This window comes from Struthio camelus, chromosome 9, assembly GCF_040807025.1.
Source record: "Struthio camelus isolate bStrCam1 chromosome 9, bStrCam1.hap1, whole genome shotgun sequence".
In the NCBI taxonomy this organism is placed as follows: Eukaryota; Metazoa; Chordata; class Aves; order Struthioniformes; family Struthionidae; genus Struthio; species Struthio camelus.
The window spans coordinates 10110880-10129573 of record NC_090950.1 but is presented as its reverse complement, the minus strand read 5'-3'; the positions used below and the strand labels follow the sequence as shown (position 1 = coordinate 10129573).

General features: G+C 39.5%; 1 protein-coding gene across 7 annotated transcripts in view; it reads right to left on the bottom strand.

Moving 5' to 3' along the window:
- Positions 1-18694, bottom strand: part of CLSTN2 (calsyntenin 2) — a 595520-nt gene that overhangs the window by 294796 nt on the left and 282030 nt on the right. The window contains exon 1 of one of the 7 annotated variants that reach the window (XM_068954007.1): positions 10579-10721. The exons of 5 other annotated variants lie outside the window; for them this stretch is intronic. The gene's annotated coding sequence lies outside the window, so the exon portion shown is untranslated. Of the gene's footprint in view, positions 1-10578; positions 10722-18694 lie in introns of those variants that run through there. One more of the 7 variants, XM_068954008.1, reaches the window with a different exon arrangement.

The window sequence follows — 18694 nt, the reverse complement described above, 5'->3', positions numbered from 1 at the left end:
CTCAGTTTACAGATAGGATTTCTAACTGAGGGACAACGAGTAAGAGATTCCCACTCTGCCACGTATACTTCTTCTTAGTTCCTGGTTTAAGCCTATCAGTCCCTAGCATGGTTTTACCATCTCTAAGTCTTCAGGACGCTACCAGACAGAACTCTTGCACCGAGCTACTGGTGCGCACAACTTCAGCAAATTGATTGCGGATACAGAAAAAGAAAAGTCACCTTTAATCTTCCACTGTCCCTCAGAATATTTACTATTTTAACTGTATACCTGAAAGAGCAGATCACTACCGCTTCTGCTTTTTCTCCTTTCGCTCAGTACTTACCTACTCGCACATCACTCCTATTACTAAAAGGGTATTAGTTTCATCTATTCCAAACAACAGACAGACACACAATATTAAATCATCAACTGAAAAAAAAAATCTGTTATCATTTCGGGTTTGGAAGAAAATAAAGGTCTCTAGAGAAATATTTCCCAAAATATTTCCTGAGAGGATCAAGGATTATTCCACAGTTACAGTTCTCAACGGAAGCTCTATTACGCTAGCCTGTGTGGTGTCTTTCCACAGGGAAAGAAAGATAATATTCAAGAAAAATCTGCAATACATGCTTCTATAGTCAGAAATTGATTTTGCAAAGTGTTTAAAATAAACAAGTCACTTTCAGCTGGAACAGCACTTCCATATTTTGCACGTGAAACATTTTTCAACTACAGAAACCTGGTCAAGAGATTTGCAAGTAAGTTTTGAACAGAAAATCATCCACCATCACACCCCGTCTGGCTCTCCCAAGTTCCCTCGTCTCCCAGTCTCTACCCAGTAAGATCATCTAAGCAACAGAATAATGTAATTCCTCCCACCATGACACCATCTCAAATCTAGCCTGCCACAGCAGGCACAACTCAGAAGGAATGTAATCAATAGTTCAAATTTAGTTGTCAGGGTTTGTCAGATACGCTGCTTTGCTCACATTTGGCATTAAGTCAGTTGTTGGTCTTGAAATTCACATGTGAATTTATGACTTTTTTTTTTGCCTTGATACAACTGAAATGATTCAAGAAATTTTAACCCATCAGTTCTGTTAACAGGGTCTTTTATACTCCAGCTCAGAAGTTCAACAAGTTACTGTGAATAGGTTGATCCCTGGCAAATGGGTCACATGAGCTCTTAAACTTGCAACCGGTGTAAGGTAAATTGACTCAGACCACTGTCATCAGGAAACTACATTAACCTTGCTATTAAGGTTTTCCCAAGTCCTTAAAAAAAGGTTGATGCTTGAGTCTTGTGGACTGTGATATAATTTGCTGCTCTTGAAAAAAATTTAACTGAGAGGCAAAAGGAAGAGTGGCTCACGAAGTCCCAGTGTGTGCTGATTACTCGCTTTCAGTGGCAAGGAAACTTTTTTAGATAGCAGCTCCTGAACTCTAGTGAAGTCCATTACTTCCCCTTACAGAAGGGAGCACAGCTCTGTCTCTACAGAGGCTTCCTCTACGGAGGGAGGGAGGGAAGGAGGGAGGGGAGGAAGAAAAAGGAAGAAAGAAAGGAAAAAAAAATATACACATTAAAAGCAAAACAAGGAAGGAGAGAGGCAAATTCATATGAAAACTCGGTAACAGTGAAATTCCTCTGCCTGCAGGGGATGCAAGCCTCACCCATCGCTTTTCTGAGGCATTTCAGGCCACACTTTGGGACTAGGCCATAAGCCACGACTTCTGTTGTGATTTTCCACCAGAAGCGGACATGCAGAGAATGAAGAAAGGGTAAAAATGAATTATAGCTGTTCCTCAGGTTGGGACATCGGCTCAGATTGGGAACCCTGGTCCCAACCCTGTTCCTGTCATTTGAATTAACTAGTCAGCAGACAAATGCAGAAAGGACTACTACAATTTAGGTAACAGTAGCGATAGTCTGAAGCACTGAATGTTTCCATTACAAGCTGCATCTTCACAGAGTTGTCAAAAGATGTTCTGGATGCTTTGCAAGCTTGGAAAACAGGGGCACGTACCTTAGGTAGAGCAGCGTGAGCATGTGCGCTGGGGGAAGCCACAGAACCTACATTCCCAATCTTACATTTTTAACCATGAGAAAAGACTTACTCCTTAGTACACAGTGCCACAGATGCTGCCACTTCCAATCATGATTTGCAAGCGTTTTTGTATTGTTAAATTAACACTATTTGTAGTGTGCCAAATGTGCACACATGGCACTGCAGGATGTACAGCAGCTTTGAAGAGCCTGCACAGCACTGAGACGGGGCGCTGATGATGCTTTAGTGTAATTGCTCTTTCTAGCAAATGCTTCCGCAGACTGCAGTACTGCAATTACAATATGTTGATTATCAACTCTTTCACACCAGCTCCACAATTTAGGAAATTTAATCTATTCTGATGTATTCGGTAAGGAAATATATAAACATAAACACCCCCTCCCCCTTTGTCACTTCTGTATCAAACAAATCCTTCACTCCTGAACTTTGACCCCCCCCCCCCAAAAAAAATCCCCAAATGAGACCTTAAAAAAAAAAAAAAATCTGCGAGTCTGCATATCTTGCTTTTAACATCTCCCTACTCCTTAGCTTTCTGTAGGCCTGAACTGGAGCAACTGAAGAGAATTCCCAGAAAGAGTTATCTCAGGCTCAAGGAAAAAAAAAAAGAAAAAGAAAAAAGAAAACAGTAAGTCAATCTAACTCAGCTGAACACACTCTTGAATGGGTTTCCACTAAACAACTGTACTACAGATTTGATCTTGCCAGCTTTTAACCGAAATGGTAAGGCACTACTAATTTGCCGTCCTATCTTTAATTTTTCGTGAAGAAAATACAGTTGCAACTAGCAGTATTGAATTTATGGGATACAGAGTAATAGCACAGCTTAGGTTGGAACGAACTTTTGGAGGTCACCTGGTGCAACCTCTGCCTCCCGACAGGGCCAGACCTGTAGTTCACGCAGGCTGTTCAGGGCCTCGTCCAGCCGAATTCTGAACACCTCCAAGGACAGGGATTCCACAGCTTTTCTCTCTCCCTCCCACCTCTCTTGCAAATTATGTCATCTCCCTCTGGTTTTACTTTCCTATTTTATATTTGATTAAGACAGCAAGATATGACAAATTGATTTTTATGCGCTTATTTGGCCCAGAATTGCATGTTAGAGAACCATGGAATGCATGAAACCACCTACTCACCACCGCCTACTCTCTAGCGCTGTTTTGATTCTATTTCACCAGACTGCTCCTTCAATGCTCCTTTACTTTTAAAGTTTACTTCCACTATTAAGTCCCTAGGCCAGGAAAAGCATTTACTATAGACAGAGCAGAAGACAGACACCCATACAGTAATGAGAGACATACACAGTGCATTAACGAGCAGCAGGGACTGCTTTTACATTCTGAAGACATACTTAACTTTTACAAGGAAGTAGTTTATATTTTAATACTTCGTATGCTGGCTCAGCATTTTCTACAAAGGCTGGAGCAGGTTTAAGAATAATCTTCCTAAAACATTACCATACATTACCTTCCTATTACTGCAGCATCCTGGACCGTAACTCTTTGATATCTGCTAATTCAGTTATGCTAACATAAACTGATTTTAAAACAAAACCACTCCCTCCCCCCCTACACACAAGACCCATGAACCAGTTATGTACCACTTATTTGCAGATGACATTACAGTTTGACATCCTGAGACAGTACCTTTCTTCTGAGGACACTGAAGTCAAAAAAAAAAAAAAAAAAAACACCAAACTCCAGGCAAGTAACAGTAAGCTTTACATCACATTCTCTCACTTAGTCTCTTCTTTCCCTTCCCAAGTGTTTTTCAAGTGTTTTGGCCAGATGTGTGGAGGAAACAGTGGCTTGTATTCTCTGCCCCTTCACAAACTCTTATCATCCTGGAGGGAGATCTCTATGGCAAACCTCCAAGCAATCATCTTGCTACACAAAGTCCCTTAATAGCGTCTTATCCAAAGACCTTACACTTCTTCCTTTTACTGACTCCTCTTGTATCCATACGATACCACAAAATCTGAACCATCTGGATGAGTTCAAATTATGCTACCTCACATTTTCCATTTTCACTTTCACTCAATGAAAGTGACCCTTTACGGATTCTGAGGGGAAGAACTTGAGAACTGGGTCATGTTTGGTTGGACTAAGGAAGGCTGGACCCAAGTTCTATTTTTATTTTATTCAGAAAGGCAGACAGAAAATGCATTTTCTTACATGCCTACTAGTTTGTCAATAAATCCTAACATTTGATGCCCGTTCAAATGCGCATTTTTAAAGAATACATGGCAAACCACCCGGAATATTTCAGATTAAGTTCTGCGCTGAATACTGACCCTTTTTCCTTTTCAAATTAATCTTCAGACAAGATCAGCTTAGACACCACTTTAACAATATATGTACTGGTTTACCGTACGGATTGAACACAGCTGGAGCTTTATTTTCAAGCTTAAACAACACACAAAGCCTTTTTTTGTTCCTCCCCCACGCGTAAAACTCCAGGATCCGCCAAAAAAAATCTATGGCGAGGGAAAGAGTACCAATTATATGGAAAGGAAAGGTGGGAGCTCTATTCCTTACACTTTTTTTTAGCATCAAATCTAAACAAATTTTATAAATCTTCATCAATGAAGCACCAGCAGCAAACGTCACTTAAAATTAATGTATAAAATGAGCATTCTATTCCAATGGGCAAAACAGAATTACTTCAACTCCTCCCGTGCATCACTTCTACTTTTAAACAGCAATATTCATTTCCTTCCACATTGTAGCCACCAAAACCAGGACTAAGCGTTTTCAGACAGGTGTTAAAATCGAGTCTCACATTAAAAAGGCTATTTTCTTTTACCAGTAAGACTTATTTTTTAACTCTAGGTAGCAGAGAAAATACCCTTAAGAATACTTAAATCCTGCCTCAACTGAACATTTAAGCATGGATGGGTATGATAATAAATAACTGGAAAAAAAAAACAACCTCAGCTGAAGCAAGTGCTATTTCAAAAAAAAAAAAATTTGAAACACAAGTGAATCACCTTCATTACACTGCTGTATTGGGATTTTATACATTTCGAACTCAATTATTACAAAGAATGAAGTTCTTCAAAGTCAGTCTTCCCCTGGCAATCATTTCTATACATTAGGCACTTACTCATGTCAGGACCAGCCATCCATGCCATATTTCTCCGAATTATTTGGAATTACTACGAGAAGAATTCCTGTTACACCTGCTCAGTAATACTTTTCCAGGCCATATGCTCTCCAAATGGCCTCTTCTGTGTCAAGAGAAGCGTGGTAATCCTCCTTCAGCAGGAGGATAAATTAAAGTCATCTTGAAATTTGTCGTCCTCAGACCATCAGCCTTTCTACATGCTTTGACATATTCATTTACATAGCTTTTGCGGCCATTACAAGAGGCGCGTTTGACCCAAGTTTCTTTGAAACTTGGAAAAATCTAAGGCTTAAGAGAAATTTACGAAGATTTTTTTACTTTGATGGTCATGTTTTCTTTAGCATAACCTAATTCACAAAGAAAGTACAACACTCCTGTTTGTATGATGACAAGACACAAAGACATTTTCTTTGTTCAGGACCCCAGGGCTTTCTTAAGGTAATATTTCCCAAATTGCAAAGATGACCATTGCTTTGGATAAGAAAATATCACACTGCATCTTCTTCACACATTTCATTTAGGCAGCACACGAGAACACAGGCAAAGAGATATTAATTACCTAGTAAGTTTTCATAAAATTGTTCGTTATCAGAGAACTTCATACCAGCGTCCCTCCAGCTTCTGAAAACCAACGGCATGAAAACAAACACAACGCTGCCACAACGCTGCAAGTACAAAAGGGTAATTTCTACAATGGGATGATCTTCTCTTTGCATAAACGTGTGCTCCAGCCACCCAGGGTAAGACCCGGGCAGTTAACACATCCGCAGTACTGTTTCAAACTTGCTGACATTTCAGATGACAGTCCTTCAGTGGATTATTCTTTTCAAATTTTTCTTCATCATTACAACGGTCTTACTCGGTGAAAGCAAAGATTCAGGAGAACAGTGATACTATTTGTCAGCTCTTTCGAGTACTTGCCACGATGAGAAGTGTTGGATTAAAACATAAAGGGTCAGCTTATTTACCCTAACTCCTCCAAATTTGAAAAAGAAAACCAGGTAACAGATTGCTTCGCGTTAAGATTCATTTCAGCTATGAAGTAAGTGCAATTTACTTGCCTTACAAACAGCAAAGTAGGTATTATCTAATCAGGGGCTTCTTGCAATCAGAATGATAAACATATACATAAAAGGTGGCATGATACTGACTGGCAGTATTTGCAGTCCTTTACCTTTTGTAACTGCTTAGTGCAGGCCAGATGTGTAACAGCAGAAGTTTTAGGCAGTATGGAATCTTGTAGCCAGCAGGCAACGAGAGAAGTCCCCTGGCACACGTGGCAGATAAGCACTGCCATGGCTGTCTGCACCACTCTACCCCACTCACGACCCAAGCACTCCCAAGTCTTGTTTTGGTCCGATACTCTGACCTGCCATAGGATAGAAATCATACAGTTTTTCCCACTTCTTAGCCATGTCCTAGGTTACAGCTTCTTACGCATCTCCTGTTCTTACTAGACATATCACTGAAGCGACTGCCAGGGATTCTTTTGAGGTAGGGAGTGGTCTGCAAAAACCCCCCTTATTTGAGTCTTCTTGAAGCCAAGGATTACTGTACTAGCTGGAAAAATAAGGGTTAGATAGAAGCGCAAAAGAAACACAGGCTATTTTAATCCGCATCTAATGCTCTATTATCCCTTCCACCAAGGCTCACTCAGTCAGGTGCATGTCCCAATGAATGTTCAACTATAAAAAACAGGAAAAATTAAATATTCTGTCTTGCAGACATATCTATTCCTTAGACACTCTTAAACGAGCTGTTACATTTCATCCAAACAGACCTCTGAGTTAGCACGTTTATACAGAAAAATGTACCAGTAAGCGTATGGAAATAATTCCAGTATCGTTCAGGGTGAAGATACCAGCAAGGCAGCAAAAGGAGTTTTGGACCACTGCTCTGTAAGATTCATCTCAATTACGTACAGGAACTCAACTAAGTTACCATGGTATCTTTCACAAATCTAAAAAAAATAACAAGCTCCAAAAGACATTCTACCTGGAAGCAGGAAATTAATCTGCTGGAACTAAAAGTATTACCTAAGAATTCTTCTTCTATATTGTGTAAAGGTGGTTTTAAATGATACTAAGTATTTTATATATACAGTTTTCAAACAACAACAAAAAAACCTTACACATTGCCAGAGGATACACCACTAGACTTATCTCGTGGATATACCAACTGATAATCTCCCACTCTAAGCAGCCTAAAAACTGCTGAAATGGTCAGGCAACCGATGCATTACATTCATGTTACGCTTACTTATTGTATCTACCCACCACGTACTTTCAACAGTTCTAGAAGACGGTCCTGGTTTTAAAGAGCGCTATATGTATTTGACAGCCCCAAGAATAACGGAGCTATAGTCTCGAAGCACAACATGAGCACAAGAGAGAGATACCTTACAGAATTACCTTTCTCCATTTACAGCAGAAAAGGAAGTTTTCTTTGTCCAGAGGAATGAATCACTTACTTAAAATCACATTCTGTGTAGACTGGAGCAGGACACCTTGTAAACTGACAGCAACAACAGAAACAGCCATTTAAGAGAGCAAGTTTAAGTCTCTTGAACTGGAAATAATTTGAGGAAAGCACTACGTTTTCTTTTTTTAAGGATAACCTCCCAGAATTCCTCCAAAGTCAGACTTAAGTGTCTTTTCCAATTAGATCTCGGTTATTTAAGCTAGCTATCCAGAACTACTAAATACTGGCAGATTGTTCTAGTAAAAACAATAAAGAAAGCTCTATCCCGGTGCAACAAGCTCTAGAGAATATTCACAGACATGTAGAAACTCTGCTGTTTATAAGTAAATTTCCAAATAAAAGGACCACGGGTAGTTGATGATCGAGAAGGAGTCCCATACAAACTTTCTGAGCAATCTCTTTACACTGCAAACTTTGCTCAGAACCATAATTGCAGACAAAATCCAAATCCTGTCAAAACTGTCTGGTTAAGGTTGCAAACAAATAGCGTTCTTCATGGCACAGCGAAACAGTACATTGGATTTCCTCAAGCCGGCTGGTAGAGAAAAGCAGCACATCCCAACGCTAACACACGCTACACCACGTCTGGGACCTTAGTTGTATCAGGCCATTAAAGCGGGCATGAGGCTACGTGAAGTATGCCATGCTGACATGACTGTCCTGCTTATAAACTCCAACTATCTCACTGAGCTCATTTGAGGATCTCTGCCTTGCGCAAGACAAACATGCCCATGGAGAACGGTCACTGTGCTCCCACTAGGACGTGCCCTTCGTACACCCGTATCGCACCCTTAGGTCAACAGCCTTGGATGAAGCTGAATGGAGTGATACATCCCCTTGCATAAAAAAGGCTGCTACTGGCTTCTTAGAAAAGAGAGAGTTTAAAAGGAGCAGTTTCTGGGCTATCACAAAGCAGTTGCCTGTTAAAGCAAAGATGACAGTTACCAGAGCAGTGACACAAGGCGCGAAAAGACAGACAGCAGTTTCAAGTCTTTCAGGGCAGTGCTCACCACTGGTAGCCTCGCTTTCCAGCGGAAAGATTAAGAGAAAAATCTCAGAAGGAAAGCCATCATTTCTTCCACAACCTGGTACCTTCTTCTTAAAGGCGGGGTCAGGAAGAAAGATTTTCTCCCCAACATCCCACAGGTAGATCAGCTTTATCGCATATAGTTTCTTTCCCCTTTACCCCCAAGCACGAGTGAAGTCCTTTCTGCTAGTGGTCTTGGGCAAAGAGGGAAATGAATAACTCAACTGAACTGGTCACCTCACTCCTCCTCAGCGGTGAGCAAATCAGTAATTCACTCCTATCACAGAGGCTGTTCTCTTTCCTAGTAAATCCAAGGGCCAAAACATTCTTAAGCCAAGCAGCTTTCAATTTAAAAACACCACAAGTGATTTCAGGTTTATACCGTCTTTAACACTAAGCCATTATACCTTCGGAATATTGTAGCGACTACCATGAATATTTGGTAGATTGTACTACTGGAGGATGAACTCTCCCAAAATTGACTTTCTGCATTAACTTTCCTACTGTCATGAAACATTTAATTTGAATTCATAACAGTAAATTTGCATTTATAGTTGAGAAACCCTCTTCGTCTCGATGTAGATTCTTTCTCATATTGAATAGTCAGTCTATGAATATGCATTATTGAAGGCATTGCTATTCACAAATTTAAAAAGATGGAGCAGAGACTACAATAACTTCTGAATTTCTGTTATGCCTTCAGCACACTTTTAGGCACAGAACTTAATCTCAGAATGGGCAGAGGTAAAAAACCTACTGAAAAAATCATTATAAGTCATGGGGAAAATCAAAGACAGACCTACATGCCATTCTGAAACTGCTAAGGACTTCAAATACTTTTCTTAGTATTAGGAGTTTCACCGAGCATTTTCATAATTCTCCATCTTAAAAGAAACAATGAAACATGTTTTTATCCAGTGTGATGTGGCCAGGTATAATTCAAATCGACTACTTTTGCCTCTGCAGCAGGCTTCCAGTGCCTAACCCACTCCCCTTCTTTACTGTCCACGTAACATGATCTGGTGCAAATTACAAAATGGAAACCTCTAGAAGATAAGTTTTACATACATACACATATATACACACGCATACATTATCTATATATTTATATGGGTGTATATATTATTTACGAACTGTACCAAGTCGATTTTTCTATATACCTTTTTTCCCCATGTTCAGTTTCACGACCTTTGAGGTATCCCTACGTCGCCAAACACGTTCTTGGGTGACCATCAGGAAGCATCTGGCCAGCAGTAGCCACCAGAGAACATCTCACTCACGCAGAAACTTTACACTGCCTCACATACACTATCTGTAACTAGCTCCCCAAGCGGCCATGTAACTTTGTGACAAAGCACACCAAGGATTCTAAGGATATCTTGAGGAACTTCCCTTCATGCACAGACAGACAAAGATACGGTATCACTTCATCCAACTTCAGATGGATATATAAATATAAACTTCAGATGAGGTCATGTGCTGTCAATGGATAGTATGAAGTGTTTCGGGTTTTTTTTGTTTTTTTTAAGTGTTTGTGTCAGGGCAACTCAGTTGTTTGAATGACAGTACCCCCAGCAGAGATGGATTAGCTAGCAGAAACATTTAAAGAGATACTGTAAGTACAATTTACAGTAAATTTAGCACCATGCGTGCATTTTTTAGATGTAGAATGTCTAAACACTGCTGACGAGTGTCAGGCTGGCCAAAAAAGAAAGCATTTGTTTTCCTCTAATTCACCCTTTTTTGGCTTTAAATAAAGTTTCCTTTTTTTTTTCCTTCAGACTAAATAAAAGTTATCCCTCCATCGCTTGCATATCAGGGTTATATGGACCTACACATCCCTCTCCTTCAGCTTGGAGACAGAGTTCAGCCATTGGTAGAAAATTATCCCTGACTCACCTCATAGTGTTTATGGAGCCACGATTTATTTCCATATCTTACCAGGTGAAGAAGAAACTGCTCAGCTTTAGAGGGCAGGATACAGTTAAATGTGTGCACTTCCCACAGTTCACAGACTGCTTGTGTGAAGGAGAAGGCAAGAACTGGAAAAGAGGAAAAAGAACTCTTCAACGTAGAGTCTCTTCTACGTGGGACAAATCACTCTGAGGCGTCAAAAGGAGTTGACAGGCAAGAACAGTCAGTCAGGAGACACATGGATGAGGGAGAAAGAACGTACCAATAATGCACATGCAGAATTATTTTAATGTATCTTCCGGAATCTGCAGCCTACTACTACGACAGCTCCCGATAGCATTATGCCCTGACCTGGACCTTCACTGCAGCAGAAATTGCACCCATAGGCAGCACCATAGAGACCCTGACTCTAAACATTTCAAGGTAAGCTGAAGCAAGCGCTTCCTAACTACCAGAAAGGGAAAAGCAAAACAGGATAAATAGGCAAAACTAAGCAGGTCTGATGCCCCTATTTTTAATTCAAAAGTAATTCAGCATATCTTGAACAACCACCACCAACATCTAACACCAATCAAAGCATATAGCTGCTACTACTATCTACCTAGTTACTTTCAGAGGTGGATCCTAAATAAATTATTTCAGTGAAGAGGCTGTGTTTCTCTGTTTTCCTACAGGACAAGCTTTTGGAGTAGGCTCAAAATAAAAAGGTGGTGGGTTTTTTTTTTTTCTTTTTTCTTCAGTTTACATTAACATTCATGGCCAGTACTTAGAAAGGGATTCCCAATGTATACTACCATAAAAAAAGAAATTCAAGAAAACAAAACAACGCATTGCTTCCTTTAGTGCTGAAACACAGGTTATTTTTAGAAGACATTCCAGTTTAAAGGGATTAATGATTTTAAAACACAGTTTGACCCCAGTAATTATACATGAGTTATATTTTGTGTTTGATAATTAGCTTGCAACTGCAATGATAATTAGGCACTTCATTATGCCAGTACAGCTTGCTTTTTTTTTTTTTTTTTTTTATTAAAAGAAAGCAGGGTACTTCCGGCACGTTCTGATCAAGACAGCACTTGTTAATAGGTTGCTGAAAGTGAGAACTGTAACACCAGAGAAACACCAAATAAATTTTCCTCCAAAGATCCAATTAAAAAAGAAATGTAAACATGATTAATGTGGTCATTAACATTTGTGAAAATATTATGCAAAAATATATCACTGAAAGGTGTAATTTTAATGTGGGATCTCTATACTGTGGGTATTGCACGTGAACAGCCGCAGCATCATTTACTAATCTCTTCAGCCTAAACAGAAGGCATAAGCCCTTCCTCCAGTAAGCAAAAGCCTTCATCTGTCGTTTATCTTTTCCTAATGACCTCTGTCAGCTGAGCATATATCCAGTTATCCTCGAAAAGAAAACTTGCATTATTTTGTTAGTGTCAAATGGTGGTCTTTTCCATAAACAGCAAAACAATTAAATGCTGTAGGGCAAACAGTTGTCTGACAGGCACGAGTGAGCGGTGCGTCAGATCAACAGCTCATCCACAAGTGTCAACGTTTAAGTCCTTTAAAAAAAAAAACAGCAAAAAAAAATTACATTTCTGCTTTCCTACACCTTCTCTTTTATTTGTACCTGGTGCCAGTTTTCTGCAGATGTCATTAGTTTTCCTGATAATTGACGCACGAAACGGAGGAAGAGGAAATGCGACGTCCCCCTCTTGCTGGCCACTGATATTAGTGGAAAGCTCACGTTTTAACTGGAACGTCAGTTATACTCCATTTCCCTTACAACATGAAGACAGACTCTACCGACAACTAGCACAGCTGACATGAGAAGCAAAGCTACCCGGTTTCAGAGCCCAGTTCCTCCTCTTCTATACACACGTATAAAGGAAGGTTAATGATTGATGCCGCACATAAAGAAAAACTGGTCTCTAAAATCACATTTAGTTAAGAGTCCACATGAAACGCTAAAATACCTGTTGCGGGAAACAGGTGGACTTTTTCTTACAAATGGATTCCTTTCATTTTCACTTTAAAGATGCCTATGTATGAAAGTAAAGATATTTTTTTAAAGATACCAATTTTAAAAGATCCTTCAGTTCCAAAACAAAAAGTGGTAGCCCCAGGAGGAGAGGGGGGAAAAAAAAAAAAAGAAAAAGAGACTAATGACTCTGGATTATGCAATTATTTACATGCTTTCAACTCTATTTCTTGCTGTCGTTTCTTATTCCTAGTGCTCCTACTCGGACCTTTCTCCTTCCCCTCCCATTCCACCATTCGCTCGCTCTCACTGCTGGAGTGCATAAACTTCCTTTGCTCTTTTGCAAAAATAAAGAGAAATTAAGCATCCAGATCAGACAGCTGCTGATATTCTCAGCGGACAGTAGCAGCATAATCCCAATTAAACAGAAAGCCACACCTGAACGTGGCGCCCCCAAACATGAGAGAAGCTGTAATAACACAGAAAAGGAATTTACGAGTTGATAAAAACGGAAGACTCCTCAGAAAAGTCTTGAGCACTGAACTACTTTTTAAACAGCATGAACAGCGAAGATTTGAGTGAAAACAATAATTTAAGAACCCATCCTTTTATTGGCCCATAACCATATTCCAGATTTTAAAATTATTACAAATTGCACTTGGTATACAAAAAAAAACAAGTAACTGAGAAGGCAAAGCTTGTCAGATCTCTAGAAATAAATAGCTGAATATGGATACATTCGATGTTATGAACAATGCAGCAATTCTTAGCCTGCCCTTAGCAAACAGAAGCATAATAACCACTTTACCACCAAATTTCAGAGCAATGCACTGCAGTCCATACTGGCAGAGAGAAAAACCAAAACAACAAGAATTCCTATACATCATTAAGTGCTCCACATCTAGCAAATTAAGAGTAACCTTTCCAACTTCAGTGACTGAAGTAGTTCCATAGTGGATTTTTCATCAGCCTCCTATCCCGTAAGATTTGTTAATACTTCAAGGTAAACTTTCTGCAGACTATCCTTTACGGCACAGACCTTCTCATTGCATTTAAGCAAACTATGACACTGCATGATAAATTTCTCTCTGAAAAATGCAATTATACTGAAATCAGTGTAACTTTAAACGCACATCTTCCTACACTTTTAAAACAAAGAAACTCACACACGCATTTCTTGAAGTTAGTTCCAGGATCATACCGGGCAAGTTTTACAGCAAAGGGCAGACAGGACTTCTCCCCTAGAAGTTGCCAGACTAATTTTGAGTCCCATACAGTGATGAAGGGAGCAGTGCAGAAGAGACAGAACCGATATTGACTGAATGTGACAACAAAGAGACAAGATGAACACGTTCAGAAAAAAACGGGAAAGGAGAACAAGCAAATGTATTGCAACAGAACTGGATCTAGGAGATATAAATAGAAGAAAGTAGCGATGCAAATAGTAAAGAAATAAAAAGTTATGGGAGAAGAAAGTCAACAAGACAATCCAGCTAGTATAATTTCCAAAGCAGCTGATAGATGAACTGAGACCTCAGTCCAAGAAAGGTGCAACTATACAAATCCCAGGTGGAAATTTTTCTTTTCTGGAAAACCTAGCTCACCCATTTCAATTTTACTTTGTGTTTTAAAATGAAAACAGTCCACAACAACAGCAAAAAATTACTACCCTCGTTAATGAGTATCAATTTTTAAATTCACTAAATTTTGATTCTAATATTGAGGAAAAAAATCCAAGCATTCTTAATGCAAACATTTATCCGCACTGCTGCTGCTGCACAAGCAAGAATACTACTTCCTTACAGTGCAATGTCAATACTGTTTTTACATTCACTTTCCAAACGTTAAGTGTGTTAAAAATTATAAAGTTTTTAAAATACTTAAAATATTCAGTTTTCATTAAGGCTCTTCAGAGGTAAGATTCATTGTTCTGGTCACAAAGTACTTCAGAACTATATATATATACACATGTATTTAATATACATATATAAAATACATACCTATACTGAAATAGGTTCTGACACAATACAAAAAAAGTACAATTTTGAACAGCATTTCTATCAAAACATATATTCCGTTTTGCCCTGTTTTTACTGGTGTCTTTTACTGATTGCATGAATTATTTCAACTGCTCATGGGTTGAAGCAGTTGGATGAAGGGCAAAGATGCAAAATACACACTGCACAAACAGATATTCAAGTACTAGGTTAGATATGCACCAGTTTCAGTCCCAGCTGTGAAAATAAAAGACGGTCAACATCACTGATGAGAGGTAAGGCCATAGAACAGTATAAGGCATATCTCAGAAACATGAGAGTAGTAGTAAGGGAGAAAAATACTACAAAAATATTTTAGTTTTCTTATAAGATAGATGGCAAGTTACATAAAATTTGGTTTTGTGTGAGACTCTTTTTATATATAGATATATATATATATATATATACACATACACACACATACATTGTTTTATTCTTTTCTTTGAGATTAGGTTTACCTATGATATAGAAGATCATTCTAAGTAGTTTCTTGCCTTTGAGCAGATCTGGCATGCTTTCAACCAGAAAAATCATTCTCTCGAAACCAACACACAAAGTCAAAACATATAAAAAGAGGAATTGAGCACATGAAGGAAGCTGCAGGCTCCACACCACAAAAGAAAGCATTAGTTTCAACAATTTAGAAGGTGACTCCTTGGCAGTTATTAAAAGAAAAAAAACAACCTACATCTAGAAGTGTTACTACTTCTCTACATATTGCTGGAACCTTCTGCACCTCACATATTAGCCACAAGTGCAAAATTCCTTCGATATCTTGATATCGCAACAGCCTTGAAGAGGGGGCTGCTGAAGGCAAACAAGCTAAGATTCAGTATTGAAAAAATTCAAAATTCACGTATACATTAGGCACATGTAACATTAGGGGGGAAAAAAAAAAAGTAAGCCACAGGATTAGAAACAGACTGAAGGAAGATAGTTTCTGCATTAGACTAAGGACATCTTCAATCATGGTCTTACTGAAAGGAGACACACTGCAGAAGGACAAGGAGCAATTAGAACAAAATATCAATTTTAGGATGTGCTTAATAACATTGACTAAGTAGCCTGAATACAAAGCTGACAAAAAACAAACCTCCTCTGTGCATGTGAAACCACAGGGAAGGAGCCCTTGCCCAACTGGAGCAGCTGGGAGGGCTCCTGCAGCGCAGCATGGTGAGCAGCCGCCACTGCCTGCCTCCCTCGGCGCTAGCCCTGCCCCACGCCTCAGCCCGGCAGCCAGCACATCCTCGCACCCTCTGTGGGAAAAAAAGAAAAAAACCTTTTTTCTACAGTAAGTTCCTAACCAGCCAGTTCTTATTTTTAACTTAAGCTAACAAAACCCCCAGAACTGTAAATAAAACCAGCCTCTTCAGACATGCTTCACCAGGTCATCGATTGCTTTGACAGTGGCTTACCTGACCAGATGCTCACCTGGCCCCCAGCCCCTAGCAGCCGCCCAGGAGGAGGCGCCAGGCAGAGAGGAAGTCAAGGCTTTACAAGAAAGTTGCTAAGACATGAGCTGAGCTCAATTTTAAAAAAGCATGCCCTGGGCAGATTATTCATTGACTCTTTGAAGACAGACACTTTGTCGAGACTTTACAAAACGCAGCCAGCACTTTGGTAGGGTGGCATGGGGACACCTGCAGTGAGCAAACAGGGGCTAACCCTCAAAAAATCTCTTTTCAGACAGCACACAAGGCCCCAGCCGAACCAGCATTTCTTCACAAGCACCTGCTCGAAATGGTAAGGGAACAAGGTTTCAAAAACCTTACTTGCAATTTCTGAGATTTTAAGTCAAAACAAATGTTAAATGATGAAAAGCTTTTTTGAAAAAAAAAAAAAAAATCAGAAAACAGAAGAGACTGACAGATTTCATTTCAAAGTCATATCAAAAGAAAACTCTTTTTTCCTGAATTAGTCAGATATATCCTCGTGGTTTCTTCACTATTAGAAGCAGCTGCAGAGCACATTGTCCCCTACACCACCGCAGAGGCCACCCAGCACAATCAGTGCTGCCCGCCGGCACACAGGTGTCTGGCACCCGCGCACCACACAGCCCAGGGCAGGGGCAAAATCCCAGTGTCATTATGCTGCATTAACCAACTCAGGCTCGACCACGAGAGGAAGCCCATCCTGGCCAGGCCCACCACTGGACCCTTGCAGCGGGATTGAATGCACAGTCATACATGCAACAAATACTCACCTTTATTATCGTATATTCTTTAGCTCATTCTCAAGGAAAATACGTTTTGTTAACCTCACTTGAATGAGCTGCTGACGGTTCGTTAAAAATCAACAATAGCTTTAAGAAATGAGAGCAGGAAACCAGGAAGAAGGCTGATAAAGTACAGAGTTGTAGGAAGGTTTGATTAAGGGCGCAGCACGTTGCTATCTTCTAAGAGACTACCTGTAACAGAAACCAAGTAGATCTTTTCTGCATTTGATATTCTCATTTATTTAGATTATATAGATATAGTTCCTATTAACTATATTAAAGTAGTATTCAACTTGTTTGTTTAACCACGAGCTATTCACTGCCTGCATTTAGCATAACTACTGTAATTTGAACGGCTTTAAAAGCGCTGTTTTTATTACAGTAGAGGGGAAAGAGGTATCGGGTGAATGTCTGCAAGGACCTCGCGACAGAGGTGGTGGTACTGGGCAAGTCTGGTACTTCATACCCTCTGTGCTGCTGGGACCCAGCTCAACGGGACTAATTGCCTCGTAAGCATTTGGAGGACAACACCTCTGAAAAGGGTGGTTTATCCCGATGAGGGACAGGAGAGGACGAGGACAGCAAGGGAGTCCTCCAGCAAAGTCCTCATCTACTGCGTGAGCCAAAGCACAGGGTCCTTACATTTCTTCCTATTTACTTCAATGGATTATGGACAAAGTCCTACCAGTTTTCCAAGACTGACTGACCTTCTTTGAGGAGCTAGTTGAACAAAAAATTTCGAATGGTTTAATCATAGCTTCACAAATACAGATGATGGGTTACACATTAAGATAACGTGTAAGATCGGGGCGGGGGGGGGGTGACAAAAACACCCAAGTACTCAACATTAATTTCCACATGCCAGCACCAGAAAGATAATGGGGTGGCACATATAAGGGTTTCCATTATTTCACTTCAAAAAAAATGAAGTCACTTAAAAAAAAAATTACTTGAATTAACCTTACAAGCGTAAAATATGCTCCCCTCACCCTCAATTTTCTTATACTTGTTTATTATGCAATGCCTGCATGTACTTTCTTGTGTAATAAACTCAAGGAATGATATTTAGAAGTAGATCTTCTGAAGGCTAGAACAAAGAAAGTTCATTTTGTTTTTAGATAGTAATTCTCTTCGGCTTCTAGAGCTGCGTAGCGAGATTTTTCTCAATTTGCCTTTTTAAAATAGTAATCAGAGTATTCTATAATTTTACTAGAGCACTAACAAAATTCAAATAAGGATATCAAACAAAAATGAAAAGACCTGGCAAGTTTTGATACCAATCTCTGGATGCCGAAAGAAAGTAATTTTGAAATGCAAATTTCAGTTGCAAAAGAGCCTTTGATGCCTGTTATATTTCTACAACACCAGCACTTTCAAGTATTTTACTTGCTGCTCACTTCTTCCACCCGTAAGTATCAGCAATATTTATATGCTTAATTGCTGTAACAACTAAGGTCTACATTTATCTACTCCTAAGTAAGAGTTTTAAAAATTTGGATGCAGTCTCCGAAAGCCCTCGCTTCTTCCCACGTTCATTGAAAAGCTCAACAAAGTATATGACAACACTTTGGGATTACAATCCCGCTCCATGTAGTTTTCCTACCTTTTTTCCAAATCAACGTGTTATCAACCACATTATCAGTTCTTAACTTGGACAGGAATTGTAATGAAGATAGAGAATTAGAACCAAAAGGACTTGGTTTGTGTCACAATTTAAAGCACAACAATACATGTTTGGCTTAACACAAAAAATTTAAAGGTTTTAGATTATAATAGGCAAAGAGGAGCCAGGATTTCAAGCTCAATAATACTGGAGCCGGCAAACGACAATTTCCAAGAAGAGATGTTCCAAAAACTCTATAC